This window comes from Panulirus ornatus, chromosome 16 (assembly GCF_036320965.1).
Source record: "Panulirus ornatus isolate Po-2019 chromosome 16, ASM3632096v1, whole genome shotgun sequence".
In the NCBI taxonomy this organism is placed as follows: Eukaryota; Metazoa; Arthropoda; class Malacostraca; order Decapoda; family Palinuridae; genus Panulirus; species Panulirus ornatus.
Genome location: NC_092239.1, coordinates 39,377,853 through 39,396,186, shown reverse-complemented (window position 1 = coordinate 39,396,186; position 18,334 = coordinate 39,377,853). Strand labels below are relative to the sequence as shown.

The following is an 18,334-nucleotide window of genomic DNA, read 5'->3' as shown; positions in this document are numbered from 1 at the left end:
TCGCGAGTCGAAGACATTGATCCCTGGATCGCGATACTCAAGTTCTTTTGTCACTTGCTGAGGAGAATACTTCACATGTATTTCATTGTAGCTGAAGGCATTGTAATACATCCCTAAATCGTTTACAGGATCCAAGAACGTCTTTCATAATTCCACGAGGCCGGAATACATTTACGTAAAGATGTTTCAGCTGTGGTCTAAATAGGATTAGAATGTATTCGAATGGTCTCATCGCCACTTTTAAGTCCCATGGAGGAGGAAATCCAGCCATAAAAAGGGTCCTCCAGTCCTCCCGCTAGTTTAGTCATAAGGGTAATCCGGTCAGGGACAACGTCAGGTGTGAGAGATAAGAAAGAAGGCAGACAGGCAGGGAACTGTAAAGACACAATATGTTTGATCATGTAAGCGTGAAAGCCTCGGCTTCCATGGCTGCTGCTGATGACTGTGGAAAAGCTTCCTTGCTGGAGTAAAGAGGCGTAAAGCATGTCTTCGTCACTTATACAGGCCTTTCTCGGATAAGGTGAAACACGAGAATTTTTTAGCGGTACGTCTTGGAGATTCTCAACGTTGCAAACGCTGTTTTCTACTAGTTGTAGATTACTAAGCATTAGTGTTGCCAGTTGCTGCACCTTTGTGTTCGTATTGTAGATGCTGTTGCATTGTGTTAGCATTGCTAGACGCTGTAGCACTGTTAGTACTGCTAGGTGCTGTAGCATGGTTAGCATTACTAGATGCTGTAGCACTGTTAGTATTGGCAGTTGCTGTAGCACTGTTAGTATTGCTAGATGCTGTAGCATTGTGTTAGTATTGCTAAGTGCTGTAGCATTGTGATAGTATTGCTAGGTGCTGTAGAATGTGATAGTATTGCTAGGTGCTGTAGAATGTGATAGTATTGCTAGGTGCTGTAGCATTGTTTTAGTATTGCTAGATGCTGTAGCATTGTGTAAGTGCTGTAGCATTGTGATAGTATTGCTAAGTACTGTAGCATTGTGATAGTATTGCTAGGTGCCCTAGCATTGTGATAGGACTACTAGGTGCTGTAGCAATGTGTTAGTATTGCCGGGGATGTATCGGTGCTATCATCGGTATCAAACTCCATCAAGACAATGAAATAGTGTTTTATCAAGAGCATTTTTCTCCTGTCATGACTTTTTTCCTTGTATTTCTCTCTCTTCTACAAAATCAGCAACGAGGATGTATCATATCTTGTGGGACGAAATAAAAAGTCTGTGGAAATTTATGAACTCATCCTCACTATTTAAGACAAATTGATATGAATTTCCAAAAAGAAAAAGAGAAATTATTTGACTTGTTCATATGTTAGGAGAATTTCACACGTGTTGCACCATCACTTAACCTTGTCATGCATCCTAAACTTGTGTATACATCCACTCGTATATACACCCATTCAGATGGTTTTAGGTGCTGCCCAGTCCTCAACCAAGCTCAGAGGGGAGGAGGAACACCTGAGTTAGCTACGAGTCTGTTACTGACTCGTCCGGGAGTCGAACCCAAACCCCTTTACCATGTCGTAGTGTAATTAATGACAGAGCGCTGTACAGCATCGTACCTGCGTCGGTGAGTTGGTGTCAGGGATGGGGTTAGCGAGAGAAATCGAATAGATACGGCATTTCAAAAAGTGGAAAGTTTATTTCTTTGAAACGCGAATATATTTCAAATTCCTCGAGAAAGTTATCAAAGAGCGTATCGCGTTGTCAAAATAGTATTTTCGAGAAGAATTAATGTAAGTATCACAAGATGATAATCAGTTATTCCAGTTCGAACAAGATTTTCGATTTTACATGAGGTATATGACTGTTTATGACCTAACTGCCTCATTAAAGTATGTAAAACAATGAATACATATGACACATTTGGTTTTCGAAATTTGAACTATATAATTATAATGGAGTCTAGGGTAGCATTCACACACTCCGTTTTCTATGCCAAATCGTTTTCTTATTCAAGTTACGGGGAACTTCATGTCTTCATCAGTCTTCAGAATTTGTTCGATTTTGGAAAGCATGATATATGGAAAGCTGATGATGATACATCCAGAATTTAGGATAAGAAGAAAAACAAGCTGATTAAGTCGCATATGAACATTTGGTATCGTTTTACAATAAACTTTTCAAGTAAGTCTTTCGTCGGTTTTTGATGGTTTTACAAAACTCCTTCGCAGCCCTGATAAATCTGTCTTTCTCTCAAGTTTTGTCGTTCACACAATATGACCTTAAATGGGGCATGTTACTTTTCCGTGCCGTGTTAGTCACTATTATACAAAGTGGTACCCATAGAATTTTAGCAGAGGGGATTGAGGGTCTGTAGGTTAAAGATATGAAAGTTTTGTGCATTGGTTGTATAACAATTTTAGTTTGTGTAACATTGAACTTTTTAGAATTCTGATCCTCTTAGAATGATTGTTTCAGGAGTGGGCGTTTGACTCGTCACAATGCAAGTGGCGAAAGCTAAGCAAGTCATTCTTTGTGTTCACTGGGGGTGCTTTAACGGCCAGCAGCTAAGGGTCTGGTGCAAAGTTATCTGGGATGTCACAATCCTCGACACGGTGTATAGGCACCGCATGGGATGACGGTACAGAGAAAATCGGAAAATTTTATACACGTAGGAGTTACACCACAATGATTGCGGCCGTTTAATGCTCTCCAACAGGTTTAAAGTTACCGTTATACCACTACGTGTAGCCACACCAGCCGGCCTTATTATGGTGTGTTAAACCACAAGATACTATACTACGCAATACCATCATATCCTCCTTCCCTTAAGTTTACGAATGTGATAGTCACTCGCATCGGTATCATACTATCTTCAGTCTAAACTTGCTGTACTGCTAGATCATTCTGTAAGGTACTGCATAAGGTATGCCTACCACAACTCGCTTCTCGTCCTAAAACTGCTTTACAGACCATGCTATTACCTCTGTAGCCCCACTAGTCTCCTCCCTCCAGCTTGCGTTCCTTTACTGCTACAATAACTGGAGACTAGCCACAATCTCTGCTCTCCCACTCTTGCCTCTCACTCCTGCAGATTTCTTAGAGTAGCATATCTCGTAAGGCGATCTGTAGCTACTTCAAGGCATCTTATCACTTGCAGAAAAAAAATGATAAGACTGGCTAGTGGTCTTTTGTGCTTTCAAGTGGCCTCGGATAGCTCGTCTTTCCTACACCCACACTTCTTTTGCGCCACACTTACAACAAAGAAGTGATACTTGTGCTGCAGAGCAGGGAAGCCATACTAGGTCTCTTTCAGGACTTTTGTGAATCTGGTTATTCTCCGTGATTGATATTCTCGGCTCCATGCTGGTTTGATTGCTAGAAAGGATCGCTATTCCTCTTCTGTCAGCCCTCCGTGTGACGTAAGGTGTTAAGTACCCTTAGATCTCATAAAGAAAAGGGGGAGGAAGGGGTATCATCCACTCATGGGGCAGAGTAAGAGATTTACAAAATGGTCCCCATGGGAGACTTTGACAAGAGGAATGTGTTTCTGTTATTTTGAGTTACCCAAGCTCTGAAATCCAATGCACACTTATTGCATTGTGTAAATATTGTTAAATGATTGAATACAATATTGCATTCAATGTTCTTGAAGTGATGTACATAAGATGTCACATTTTCGAATTAAGGCAATTTACTTAAAAGTTTAGCCACATTTCCGTTACCGTAGCTGGACCAGAGAATGCAGGCGAACAACCAGCAGAATCACTGCGAAATTTAGATTTCTTGACTTGAAAAGGACAAGGGAGTCATGGGACGATAGCGAACGATATTTTGTATAGTTGTGCGTTACATTCCAATGGTCCCTAAGTCATTGAAGCTTTGTTGCTCAGCAGAACATCTGCTGCTGAACTCGGGCGTCTGCTGCTTAGCCGAATCTGTCACCCGTCCGCATGATGATGTGTGTGTCCAGGTCTGTCACAGCCGAGCGATCGATGGTGAGCCCAGGTCACAGCCAGTCGTCCACTGCTAAACGCAGATCAAAGCTAAGCATCCAAACCTAGGCTGAGGTCGAAACATGTCAAAAAAAAACCACATAATCGCTTTAGACTTTTCAAATGCAGCACAAGACAGTGTTCGTGGTATATACATGAACTGAGCGTTCATCGGTACTGTCAGAAATAACGAGAACATGCAGACCTTAGGCAACATTAAAGGTGCACTCTTGTTTCCTGACGTTCGACTAGCACTGGAGGCAATTCCTGAATAATTGAGTTAATAACGATGATCCGGTAACAGTGGTGGCGCAGAGCATCCGTCTCTTGACTTCTCTGCAAGTTTCGGCCACGAAAAAGACTACTTAGAATTTTCGAAACCGTAGAGAATATTTGTATGGATCTCTCTCTCTCTCTCTCTCTCTCTCTCTCTCTCTCTCTCTCTCTCTCTCATGCCCTTCCCTTCCCTCTGCATATCACTTTTTTGGCATTTTGATAATTCTTCTAAAACGGTTTACATCTCTGCTTGTATAGTTTATCTCTATATTTTACCCCAGTTTGAACCTGCTTATCTTTCTCCGTTTATTCTATATATCTTCATAAGTCTGTGAAGAGGGAAAGAGAAGCGGACCGTCGAAAAAAACAAGTGTTCCACCAGCTAGGCTAAGACCTGGTGAATCTCGCACCACTTTCGCTGACAACAGAAATTGACCAGTGTTGCCGAAAGCACTTGAATAGCCTTAGAAACACAAGTGCTTGCTCACAAGCCTAGATTCTATAATCCAATCCAGTGGTTCCAAGGTATGATAAGGCAGTATGATATTTCCCCAGTGAAAGCCCTATACCTGACCTGGTGATAGTGGTGTCACCTGCAGGCAGCAGAGATTGTCGTACGGGCGAGAGAACCATGGCAAGCAGACCGCTGTGGAAAGCAACGACTCGGGCTGAGCTCGAAGACCGTTACTTGCATTTGCCGTTTTGGGTGTTCTCTCGGTATATATATAGTTTAAACTTGTGTTTTAGCTTGTATTGCCAATTGGGTGAAATTTAATGTACGTTTATGTATTGCTTTTCATTTGTTTCATGGCATTACGATTTCGTTCTCCAAAGCGATATGCTTGAAAACGATAGCATGTTTGGCAACACCGCCGTGATCATTGCGGTTTAGAATCGCGTGGTAGAATTTTTTTATCCCATTTTTTTTCGTCTGCAACTCGTGATACGTCGTTCCAGCTGATCTAAAAGTCTTATAACCGGCTGCAGTGAGAACGATTCTAGCTCAGCTTTAGTGTGTGTGTGTGTGTGTGTGTGTGTGTGAAGCCCAGAGGACATTCACCTCGTGTTTTCCTTTGAAGCTTCCTGAAGTTCATGTTTTTTTTTGATATTTTCAGTTACATTGATTCGGGAAATTCACTCAGATTCTGTACTAGTTTAGGAGATTGCAGAATTTGGTGTCCAGGATAGCCATATAGTTGCTAATTGTTTTTGGGAAATTTGTAAGATGTTTTAGTCCCAGAATTCGAAATCCAGTGTATGAAATAAAAAGCTGAGATTAACGTAGCTTTAGACTCGTCACGAATTTGAATCTGCTCATATGTGGTATATATCTAGAGACTTTCACTCTGATTATAAACATTTGAGATAAGTGGGAAAATACTAATCCAAGAACTTAGAGAGAGAGAGAGAGAGAGAGAGAGAGAGAGAGAGAGAGAGAGAGAGAGAGAGAGAGAGAGAGAGAGAGAGGTAATATGCTGAGGCAGGAACGTAAATATTTCCTCTACGCACTGTTGTACTCCCCCTCGACACAGTTCGAACGCGTCGTCAAGCGCAAGCTGGGTCCTCTGTCGGGTGTCTGAAAATATTGTGCATCAGTGGTATACGACCATCTACCAGGCACTGCCCAGTAGGAGACACACACACACTGGGCAACATGAGTGTAGAACTCTGTCCCCGTAAAACCCAGTAATTATGAATAGTAATCGCACACATACAGGCTTAAACTGGGTGGGATGTTTGTGTACACTTATATGTACACACACACGTAGGAGTAGAGACATGGTAAATATATACAGGTCTGAGACGGATAATACGAGTGTAAAATTGTCTTCCCATCATGCAAACAGTAATCATACACTGTCCACCATGCTGAACTTGTATCATCCATCCTCGCCTCCCCAGTGAACATTTTACTTACACATACAAACACACTTGACACATACACTCCCATAGTCGCGCCAATCGTCTCGTTTCACATGTTCACTAGAGGCAGTTTACCTTACCAGGTCAGATGCCGTAAGATAGTTATCATCTACCGCTGATAACAGAGAGAGGGCCTTATGCACCTTGAATGAACACCCAGTATTTTTACTTTACGACAAAAGACTTGCGTGTTTTATCAATATTTACCCCCTAAGGGCTTGCTACACACAACCTCTCTTGATCTCCTTTAGCATAAACATACACCCATTGTTTGTGACTCTCGGCAGTTAAGTGTTTGTGTGTGTCTGTGTGCACAGAGCCGAAACCACAGCTAGTGGATGAATGAAAATGGCTGTCCCCACACGAAAAAGGAAGGCAGTCTTTTTATTAACGCTGTTCTTCGTGCAATAATGTACAGGTTTATCGAAAATTAGAAGAATTATATCTCGTAAGACGAAGAAGTATCTCCTTTTACATAATTTGTTTGCTCTACCTTCATGAGGTTCAGTGAGAAGTGATGCCAAAAGGATATTACAAGATTTGTACCAAAGAGGATTGAACTTCCCTGCAGGTGTCCCTCAATGTGTTAATATCATGACTATCATCCGTCAAAGACGAGGCAGGAAAAGGAAGCAGAGCAAGTGCTGTGGCAAGGCCGTGGCGGCTGATGAGCAGCTGGTGGCTAGCCAAGAGCTCAAAGGAAAGAGAAGAAAAATATACATATGGACCAGGATATTACTGGCTAACCAGAATATAGAATATGATAAAAGTAAGATTGGAAATCTGAAGGGAGACTAGAAGAGTATACTAATTGGAAACGAAAAGCTCAAACGATTGTCTGGGTTAAGAAGTGGAAATCTTAAAACTCTATGAAAAGGAAATAAAGGTGAAGTTGATTTCTTCCCGTGAAATAGCGTAATGATCTCAAGACCAACTCGTACTTCGGATTGGTCAAAGAAATTGTTTTCCCAGAAGTACGTCAGCTTTGTTCTGTGTCATGAATAGAATAGGTAGGTTCATCCAGTGTTAGTTATCAGAAAAACGTACACTGAGATTGCTCATATTCCTTTATTATATTCTAGAATTGTGCTCCATAGATCGGTATTAATGCACACTTGACTTTGTGGAACAGCATTGCTTGACCTGTACAACTCGCTGTGGCTATTATGCTCTGTGTTGCTGCCTGTGTACTGATTAAGTTATCATGTCCCTCTGGATGATCCACTCTGCTTGATACATAGGTGCTGGATGATAAGTATACTCACCAACGAATGATGTTTTTTTTTCATACAAAAGACTTAAGCAATAGAAACGGATTGGCAGTTTTTTTTATACTATTTCTTATGCAACGTCTAATTGTGCCTGGCGCCACAAGTTTAGAACTAGGTTTTTTTCCCCCGGTTTATCAAGTTCCAACAAAAGGTTTCTCGTCAGATTCTCAATTCATCGATAATGCCACACATTAGTTCAGGTGATGGTTCCACACCTGCACCACTTAGAGATACGTTATCAGTCGTGTTGGTTTTTACGTACGAAGGAATTTCGTTATTTTCTGGGAATTACCACTATTAAATTTTTTTTTTTTTTTCATTACAGTATGAATGTGTAGTTCAATAATAGATTGGCTTTTAGGATTAAGGAAAATTCTTATCGGCTACAATCTAATCTTAGAAAACACATCGATCAATGTAGGCGTATTTGATGATGGAAACTGGGTTACTTCGCTATATTCTTATTGGGATGAAAGGTTGTTGCACAGCAATACGCTCCGGTTGCTCTAAGTACGTCCAAATCTGCAATGGTACGGTAGAAGAAGTATAAGATTTCGTTAAAGTACATTTCAGCAATAGAACGAGAAATGGAAGCTCCCAAGCCAATTACAGCCGAGTGGAATTGACTGCAAAAGATGATGGCAGCAGGGAGAGCCAATCAAAGTTTTGTCGAGTGTTTCGCTCTCGGAAGATAACGCCAGACGAATGCGAGTCTTGAGAACTCTTCTGGTGTATATATATATATATATATATATATATATATATATATATATATATATATATATATATATATTTATATTCTTTTTCTTTTCTTTTATACTATTCGCCATTTCCCGCGTTAGCAAGGTAGCGTTAAGAACAGAGGACTGGGCCTCTGAGAGAATATCCTCACCTGGCCTCGTTCTCTGTTCCTTCTTTTGGAAAAATTAAAAAAAAAACGAGAGGGGAGGATTTCCAGCCCCCCGCTCCCTCCCCTTTTAGTCGCCTTCTACGACACGCAGGGAATACGTGGGAAGTATTCTTTCTCCCCTATCCACAGGGATATATATATATATATATATATATATATATATATATATATATATATATATATATATATATATATATATATATATCCTGAAGGAAAGAGCCGTCTGGCAGACAGACGAGCCATATCTCACCCCTGACACCACCACGATGGTGTCCCCTGGGGTCTAGGGGAGGATCCATTGCTTCAGAACTACAAATACGATCATCAGTCTCTTTATGGACTGAGTGTCTTCTACATCCTTCACCTGTCGGTGCTTCTGTCTTGTACAACTCTTACAATCCTATGGAGCTTTCTGTACTTGGTAGCTTTAAACTATACTCACACATGGGTGGTACAGACTCTCACTAAGACTCTTAAACACTGACCATCTCTGTACATCTACAGGTGCCAAACGCTCGGTAACAGTACACGAAAAATCTGAATAGGATTTCTGTCTTTGAAACTGATTTCGTCTTGGCAAGTATACACACGCAAGCCGCTCTTGTGAAGGAGAGGAAAATTGACACGAAAGGAAATGACTGTAGGCTAAAAAATGAAGAAGAATAGATTCGTGAAGGACGGTGTGATCTTACAGAATGTTTACAATACTACTGAATCGTGTTTGAAGAATGTAACCAGAGATCATTCTTTATAACCTATATTTATTTCTACCGTGGGGGAACGCGTCAAAGATCTGAATGTTAGAACTGAAGTAGACTGGTGGATGGTCTTTAGGTAAGATATACTTTAAAGCAACTTGTAGTGGGATTAAGATGCAGATATTGAATAAAGTAATTGATTTCTCTTTAAGGTCTTTGAATGCACAGTCAACAACGCGAGATATATGGTAAAGATACTTTATTTTTCCCGCAGTCTTTGTTGCTTATTACTTTCTAATCTTTATTGAATATATGATATCTGTGGACACGAGTGTAAAGGTTCTTCCCTGTGCAGTACATTAGGTGATTACCAGTAGATAATACACAAGAAACTCAAGTATACATTATTAGTGCATCTGTTCCTTCCTTTTAATTTTGAAATTGTATACCACATACACTAATATTCTAAGGATAATATATCATTCTTGCAGTCTTTCATAGCATATTATGTTCTCCTTCTGTATATGTATCTGTGTATATATACACACACACGAGATGGGTTCCCCAAGAGTGTAAAACTTCATCCCCGTGCAATACAAAAAGGTTACTACGAATACCCTCCCATCTGTAATCTCCCTTTCTTCGTGACTGTCCTTTCCATTTCTCTCCATTCCCTGTTTCTTCCACATTTAACATCATGACTATATGAGATTTCCACCACAGACCTTAAACAATTCTCCCATTTCATTATCTGCTCGAGAGACGCATCTAGAAAGTCACTCGTCCTTGTATTCAGTATCTCGAAGCATAGCAGGTTCGTGTCGTTGTCCCACTACCTCTATTACTGACATTCTCACCCCCGCACACTACACACCAAGGTCCTCGAGAGCAGTGCCTGCATACCACATGGTGATCTGAGGGTCCTGCAGTACGTTACCTCACACCTGATCTCCCTCGTCAGTCGTTCTCCTATTCACGTCATCCCTCACTCACGACGTAGCACCACTCCTCACTATCCGCCACCAAGATTCTGCACTAGTGAACGAGAGGTGGTATAGTGGACGAAGGGGTATCATAACCTCTCCCCACATCCTCAACCCCCTTCCCCCTGCCAGGAGCTAGACCCCTGTTAAGGTACCCCCTCCACCTCGTAGACCCAACATGTTCCCTGACGTTGCTTGCCCCTCTGGGGTTACTAGCCGTGAAATTGACCTCCGGAAGAAGGGGAGTGTTGACCTGTGTTGAGCTTCAGTTTGTTCCATGTAAATCTTTTTTTTGGGAACAAAAATGCGTTCGCTTGTGTGGTGTTTTACCCCGTTAAGACTCGCGTTTTGTGTATTTGTGTCGTTCTCTTTCAGTATATTATTTTTCCTCTGTAGATCTGTTTTCGATCCATTGACTAATTCTAGGAAATTACCGGCCATACGTGGGAGATCTAAGACTAGGACTCTAAATCTTCTTGATTTTACCATAAGAATGTTTGTCAGCTAGACGTTTTTGACGTAGGGTTAGTCCGTATCATTCCATGTATCTTACCTGAAATGACTTTATGGATGATTCTGGGTGTTTGGGTACAATTGATGTCGTAAAAAGACACACAGTCTATTCTATATTCTAAATGGAAAATACGTATAAAGAAATATAGGAAAATGAAAGTTTAATCGCGATAAATGAGGCAAAACGGGTATGATAGGAAATTGAGTGTAATGAGAATGTACCGTAGGAAGTCTGCTTAGAGGAAACTGTTGTGGAGAGTCTCGTGCGAAAAATCCTGCCTGGAAGTCTCCTAAAGGATAGCCTGCATTTGGCAGCCAATTGCCAAACACCCAGACTGGAGACATTGCCCAGGACAACCTGTGTGAGGAGTCTGCTGTTGAGAACCTACAAAGGGAACCCTGTGTAAAAAGAATCTGCGAAGGAGAATTTACATTAAGGAATCTCTGGGGAAGAACTTGCTCGGAAGAATGTGCCAACGAGAATCTTCAAGTCCTGCTGATGAGAACTGTTAAGGAGATCCTGCAAAGAGGAAATCTGCGTAGGAAGTCGTTCATATGGGAACCTGCCGTAAAGTTTGAGGAATCCTGTTGAGGAGGAGATGTTGAGGATGTGAAATGAGTGGTGTGGAATTAAGGTTAGATGCGAGTGAACTGAAAAAAACTCTTGGGGAGAGAGAGGTTCGGAATACCTAGTAAAGGGAAGAGTAAAGAGAAAAAAATGAGTCCCTTCGTCTCATTTTCACACCTGCTTTCGTAACACCCGTTTGTGACATCCATTTCGCCGTACACTTGATTTCCAGGACATCCATTATTGCCTAATGTTTTACTGACGTTTCAACAACACTCGCTTCGGCGACCCCAAGCAGTGCGGCAACATCCAATTTCGCAACACTTTTTTTAGAGCCATCTCTGCAACACTCATAGACAGCACCTGTATCATTACCAATTATTCAAGTGACGGTCGATTGAATACCTGAAACCAGACGGTCAAAAGCGAGGCTGTTCCTGAAGGACTAGGCTATTCCAGAAGGATGGGTCATGAGGGACTTCAGTTCGCAGCAGAGAGGATCAGCTGCCCCAGAGAGAGAGGGAATGGGTAACTTGACTCTGACGAAGATGGATCACCGTGCGGTAAAAGGTGACCATCTATGGATTACAGGATGATGGAGATCGGTTCTTGGAGGCGATGGGGAATAAACTGCAGAATATTGTGAAGACATGAGAACCAGGAGAAGTGATGGTTGTGTAATGGTGAGATGGGGAAGATAACTGTGTGAATGGATACAAAAAATTGCGGAGAGGCATTACAGTAAAGAGAAACTAGTAGACAAAAGACAAATGCCAGTTAAAAAAAAGAATTTGTTGCGGTGTATGATTGGTTCAGGTTATTCATAAGGCCAGTGTAGTTTCAATACCACCAGAGTTGGTTACTGCAGGAAAGGAAAATGTTGGTACATGTTTGTTAGAAGTAGTCACGCATGTTCTCAAGGGCTTCCGTGACGCAGTGGGTAGCGTTGCTGACCATGACTCACGCATAGAATCTACAGAGTTCGATTCTGGGCAGCCCACGGCCTACCCACCTGTTTATCTTCCTCGTGGGGTTGGTCGAGAAAAGGGCACCTGACGTAGACTGGGATGTCTGTGTGTGTATACACATGAGGGTAAAGATATTGGAGATGCATAGATTTTTTGACATCTTCCACTGTCATAAACAGCCACGAAAGTACCCTGTGATCTGCTGCTGTTTGAATTCCTTTGTGTGTGTGATATATCTTCATTTACCTGCACTCTCTGATCACATGTCTCCTACCTTAGGTGTTGGCGTATTCCCTGGTCCCTGTCCATGTCCTTGGTTTATGCTCTTGTCTTTGTCGTGTTCCGTGTCCTGTCACAGTCCTTGGTTCATGCCCTTGCTCTTGTCATGTCTTGTCTTCTTGCGAGCTATCATCCCATCTCTGTAATTTATCTTGTATTCATCTACAGTTGTGTAGTCCTGGGCGCCCAAGTTTGGTGAGCGCTTGCATCATCTTTCCGCGCCATGCCCGATGGGTTGGCTGGTAATGTGATTACATCCGTCTATGTTACTGGCCCCTGCTCTTGTTGCTGGCTCCTGGCCTTGCCTCTGTCACTTCGTTACTAAACTTGGACCTTGTCTCTGCCTCCTACTTTTGTCTCTAATTATTCCACTTGTCCTCGGCTCCTCCTCTTAGCCTCCAGCTCTTTATTTTTTTTTCTCCCTGGTTCTTCCACTTGCACCAAGCTCTTAGTACCTGGCTCTTTCTTGTGCCCTTGGATCCTCTCCTTATCAACTGGCTCTTCCCTTATACCCCTCCTGTTCTGTCTTGGCCTTTACTCTTCTCTTCTAGTTCCTCTCTCCTACTACCCATCTGTTGTCTCCCTCGTCTCGATCTCCTTCCTTTTTCTCTCTCTATTACTCACAATCCTTAACTTTTTATTGTATACTTTCTTACATGTTTCTTAATCTTACTTCTCACTTCTACTCTTTACTCTTGCTTTTTCTCTTTTCTCTTTCCATCCCAAAAGCTCTCTTACCCCTCTCTCCCTCCCTTCCTCCATCCCTCGCACCACATTTCCAAATCTGGAATTACGTCGTCATCAATATTGCTTCAGCAGGAATTCCCCGCGGGGACTGCGCGTGATGTCTTCGTGTGAGACGTCGTTGTGGAGACGTGGCCAGGCGATCACGAAGTTGTTGCTGCTGCAGAGGGAACTTGTGCCATGTCAACACCGGTCAGATCAGGTCGGCTCGAGAGAATCCTTCTTCTGCCTGGTTTTTTATCGTTCCTCAAGAATGGGATGCGATGAGTGTTGGCAAAAATGTCAAGCGATATTCTTATTTTGATGCTGTTACAAGTACGAACGTTTTATTCAAGCTTGACTTTCGTAAAGAGGCGGGGAAATGCTTCCTTGTTGGAGCGTCTTGGCTGCTACTCCATTCCCGCCAGCAAATCGAGTTCGTTCGCCAGTCGCCATAAGCTGCACATGCTTCCACAGGACTAGCTATCAGGTCTTTGAGCCAGCAGCTGTTATCAAGTACCCTCAACCCGGCGTGAGCTGGAGGAAGGATCATCCCCCGGTATTATCCTCCTGAGCCTGTCTAAACTAGCACCAGGGATTTGTGGTATCTGACTTAAACCATTAAATACCGACATCGGAATCTTACCACTGCGTTCTCTCTCTCTCTCTCTCTCTCTCTCTCTCTCTCTCTCTCTCTCTCTCTCTCTCTCTCTCTCTCTCTCTCCTCTGGGGCCTGAATATGGACAGGGAGCTGTGGTTTCGGTGAATTACACATGACAGCTAGAGACTGAGTGTGAACAAATGTCTGTTTTCCTGGAGCTACCTCGCAGAAGCAGGGGGTAGCGATGCTGTTTCCTGTGGGGCGGGGTGGCGCCGGGAATGGAATGGGGAGGCAAGCAAATATGAATGTGTACTTGTGTATATTTGTATATGTCTGTGTCTATATATATATGTTATGAATATTTGTGTATGTAGATGTACGTGTATGGGCGTTTATGTATATGTATGTGTATATGAGTGGATTAGCCGTTCTTCGTCTGTTTCCTGGCTCCACCTCGCTGATGCGGGAAACTGCCTTCAAGTATAGTAAATAATATATATATATATATATATATATATATATATATATATATATATATATATATATATATATATATATATATATATTCCCTTGATGGAAAGGATCACAATTTTGCGCGTGATCAAGATATTCCTATGAGTCCACGGGGAAAATGAAACACGGTAAGTTCCCAAGTGCACTCTCGTGTAATAATCACATCATCAGGGGAGACACAAGAGAGAGATATAAGTCAGTTGATATACATCGAAGAGACGAAGCTAGGACGCCATTTGGTAAACATGTGATATATATATATATATATATATATATATATATATATATATATATATATATATATATATATATATGATCACCTAATTACTTCTGGTGCCTTAGGATGGTGACATCATTCCACATATTGTATGAATTCAGTGTATAGGTAGAGGTTGTAAACTTGCTAAGAACAGAAAGTATGTGGAAGTCACCGCTCCCACACACCTTAGAACACGTCACTACGTATCACCGATAGTGCACACAAGTCGGACGTTAAAAACCAGCACAACGACATAACGCCGTTTTAGGACGACAGCAGACGAGCATTTCAACAGATACACCCAGACAATGCAGAAACACCGAACATCTTCACATCACAGAAGCTCTCCATATTCGGGACAAAAGACTAACAACGAACCCGTAAAACACCGGACGAGATCGTACGCTACATATCTTCAACAAGCGATGAGAGACGTGATCTTCATCGGACTGACGGAGTTTTTCACGAGCCTTATTTAACCCACACTCATGTTTGCTCCCCCCCCCTCCCCTCTTCTCTCGCTCACTTCTCATTCAGACTCGTTCCTGACGAAGGAGCGAAGCGTCGCCAGCTCCTACAAAGATCAATACGATCTTTCCCGTTTCAGTTCGAATTACGTTTTCTTTATCGCTCTGGGTCGTTAGTCGTCACGGAGAGAGGACGGTTCGTATCGGGGTCGTATCGAGACTTCTGAAGCCTCTCTGGTAACAGTCTCGTCCTCGTCTTGTCATAAAGAATTTCACTGTCATCCACAATCATATATTTTTTTTCCACCCGGGTCATCGTAGCTAAACAGTGACTTGCTGTCATATGAACGTGAACAGTATGTTGTGGTTCACCCGTAGCTTATCCTCAGTGATCTACATCAGTTGTGCTGCTACCTTGTCTCTTACGATGTCACCTTCACTCCTACAGTGTCATCTTATCTTCAATGTCTTGTCTCCTACGATGTCACCTTCACTCCTACAGCGTCATCTTATCTCAATGTCAAATGATATACTAATGATTATGTACAGGAAGAATGCTTGATTCCACTTTAGTTTTATCAAAACTACCTCACCAACATATTCGCTGTTCTTACGTCATTTTTACTCTTAACACTTGAGCTTTTGAGGAGTCGTAGATGTTAAAAATGTCTCGTTTATTCTCTAGTATCGTGGAAGTGCTTCTCTTCTAGTTTGCTCAACTTCTCTATGTCTCGTAGCTCCCAAAACTTACCATTAGCTCTCCAAGGGCAACGATAATTTTTTTATCTTCGGCAAACGCATCTCACTGTCTTTCGACCTCCCTCAGTGTCACCCTTACACTTTGTCACCCCGAGTCGTGCCTGGTCACCCGTGCAGTCCACAATGGAGGTGGAATGGAAAAGTCATTTTATTGAGGGTTGGCAGTGGCTGGTGACCGCTGGGATATGTGACCCTCGGGTACAATATAATCCCTGCCACCGCCTCGCGCCTGACACACACACACACACACACACACACACACACACTGTTCTGGCTGGGTGAACTCCCTCACTCCTTTGTGACATTTGATAAAGCAAGTCCTGACGGGGATATAGCTAAATAAATGCTTTCCCTTTGAGGTATTATCATACCTATTATACCCATTTCCAAGACCTGTTATTGACGGAAAGGTGCATTTCTGCATTTCCCTCGTACTCTTTTCTCAGTATCTTCCATGCCTGTACAACAAGCTGAACCAGAAAGCTTGTAGTCAGATGGATATGATAGAGGGAGACGAAACTTGAATCCCTGTGGTGAGGTGGAAACACGAATGCACAAGAAACGAGCAAATTGTTAGAAACACTAATTTGGAATGATAGGCTCGGATAGATATGTCATTGAACAGAATAAATTGAACTGGTGATCTTCACACACATGCAGCGAGGTCAGGTCATAGAATCAATCCTGTTTACAGGAGTGATATTTAGGTATACCAGTCTGCTTTAGAATTAATCTGTCAATCGCATTACTGATAATGGACTAGTCTTGCCTACCTGCTCTTGCATACTCTGATGGTATGTTGTTATTATTCGTGTGTATGGAGGAATATCTAGTTCCTTCACCATTTCCAGGAACTGAAGATGATTAAGCCTCTGTTCGATCATGAGCAAAGAGGCAACTATTGAATTTCTAAAATGTCATGAACAGAAAACTGTACAGAGACTATGATTTGAACCAGTGGCTAAGAGAGGAAGAAGAAAGCCACTGAATTTGATCCATTGCTTAGATCTTTAAAAGTATATAGAGACTCTGACCTCTGGTATAAGGGCGTATAATCAAAGAAGTTCAGAGTACATTACAATAAAGTTTTATGTACACATTTAGTGAACCCGATGCTTCAAACGTAGCATCGGTGGTTCAGTGGTAGAATTCTCGCCTGCCACGCGGGAGGCCCGGGTTCGATTCCCGGCCGATGCAATATTGCACAGGTTTTGCATTGTAGATGTATCAGTGGTATTGAGTATCTACAAGCATCATAGTAAGTACCGCATATGCAAATGAGTTACCTACAAGCAATTATTAGTACGTTCCTATCTTCAGTGTGTGATTGGGTAAACAGTTTCCTTATTGCCCGAGTCGAAGGGAATTCAGGAGAAGGTAATTAGTTACTATTAACGCTGCAGACGTTAGATTTATAAATATTTCCTCATGTAAACACATAACAGAAAACTCCTTGCTATCAATTTCCTTTAAACTCACGTTCTTGATATATAACACGGTTGATCAATGCCTGAGCAATTCCATATAAAGTTTAGTTGGGAAAATAATTCATAAACTGTCATTGGACATCAATATTTTCCCGTACCTGAGAAGTAGGCTTTTTTGGTAATTCCCCTCTAGTCTTTTTTTCCCTAGCAGATAAATTTTAGGAATAAACCCTTGCATATATATCCATCAGCAAATATTTTTTCGCGTGTATCTCATTCTAATTACTTGGAAAATTATTGCTACACATGTAATTGATCATTCATTTCTTTCTCCCACTCGGATAATCAGACAAAAGCATTAGGTAAAGTCTCGTTGGTACAGGGAAGTTTAGATAGACAAGTGGAGGGAGGAGGAGTACATGGTTCCAGACATGGAACTGGCAAGGTATCAGAGAGAGTCTGTAACGTGCAAATCATCATGGGAATTATGAAGCTGGTTTGTGTTAGTGTCTACGTGAATTTGTGTGTGTGTGTGTGTGTGTGTGTGTTGTGTGTGTGTGTGTGTGTGTGTGTGGGCTCGCTTGCTCGGGCACTCATGCATCGTGTTGTTTGTAATAGATTTTTTGGTATTTTATGTTTGTGAATGGGATTGTGATATGTGAGCCTGTGTATCTCTAAAAACACAGGTACGAAATAGATAGATAGATAGATAGATAGATAGAGAGAGAGAGAGAGAGAGAGAGAGAGAGAGAGAGAGAGAGAGAGAGAGAGAGAGAGAGAGCACAGTCCCAAATATGCCACGTCAAGTGAGGTTTCCTATGCCTGAAGAGTACCTTTGCGTGGGTGTGGGTGTGTGATGCCACAGTTCCCGCACACCCTCGTACAAGTGTGTGTTGCCGGCTAGACAGTTGGTGCAGGATGAACCTGTCGTCTCATGTTTTCAAAGGAAGCCGTGGGTTTGGCTTGTATTATTGTGTGAAGAAGACGTTAAATGAATTCCCTTCCCTGGCGTACGAGAACCATGGCTTCAGATCAATAGTGTAGGATTAGATACACTAAGGATATGAAAGACGACCTCGGGATTGCGGATAAACCATTGATCTGCTGCTGGAGGAGTGGCAGTATGACCACGTCCTCGGTAGTATAGTGGTAAGTATCCCCGCCTGTCACGCGGGAGACCGGGGTTCGATTCCCCGCCGGGGAGGCATTCCTTTTAACACCTGACGATGATGTACCAGGCGTGTTAGATC

General features: G+C 42.1%; 1 long non-coding RNA gene and 2 other non-coding genes across 3 annotated transcripts in view; all 3 read left to right on the top strand.

The window, feature by feature from the left end:
- The window catches only part of LOC139754260 (uncharacterized), a 452,598-nt gene that overhangs the window by 24,168 nt on the left and 410,096 nt on the right, over positions 1-18,334 (top strand). The gene's annotated exons all lie outside the window — the stretch shown is intronic.
- TRNAG-GCC (transfer RNA glycine (anticodon GCC)) lies at positions 16,784-16,854 on the top strand. The gene has a single exon. It is a non-coding gene; the product is annotated as a tRNA-Gly (tRNA).
- Positions 18,217-18,288, top strand: TRNAD-GUC (transfer RNA aspartic acid (anticodon GUC)). Its single transcript has one exon. It is a non-coding gene; the product is annotated as a tRNA-Asp (tRNA).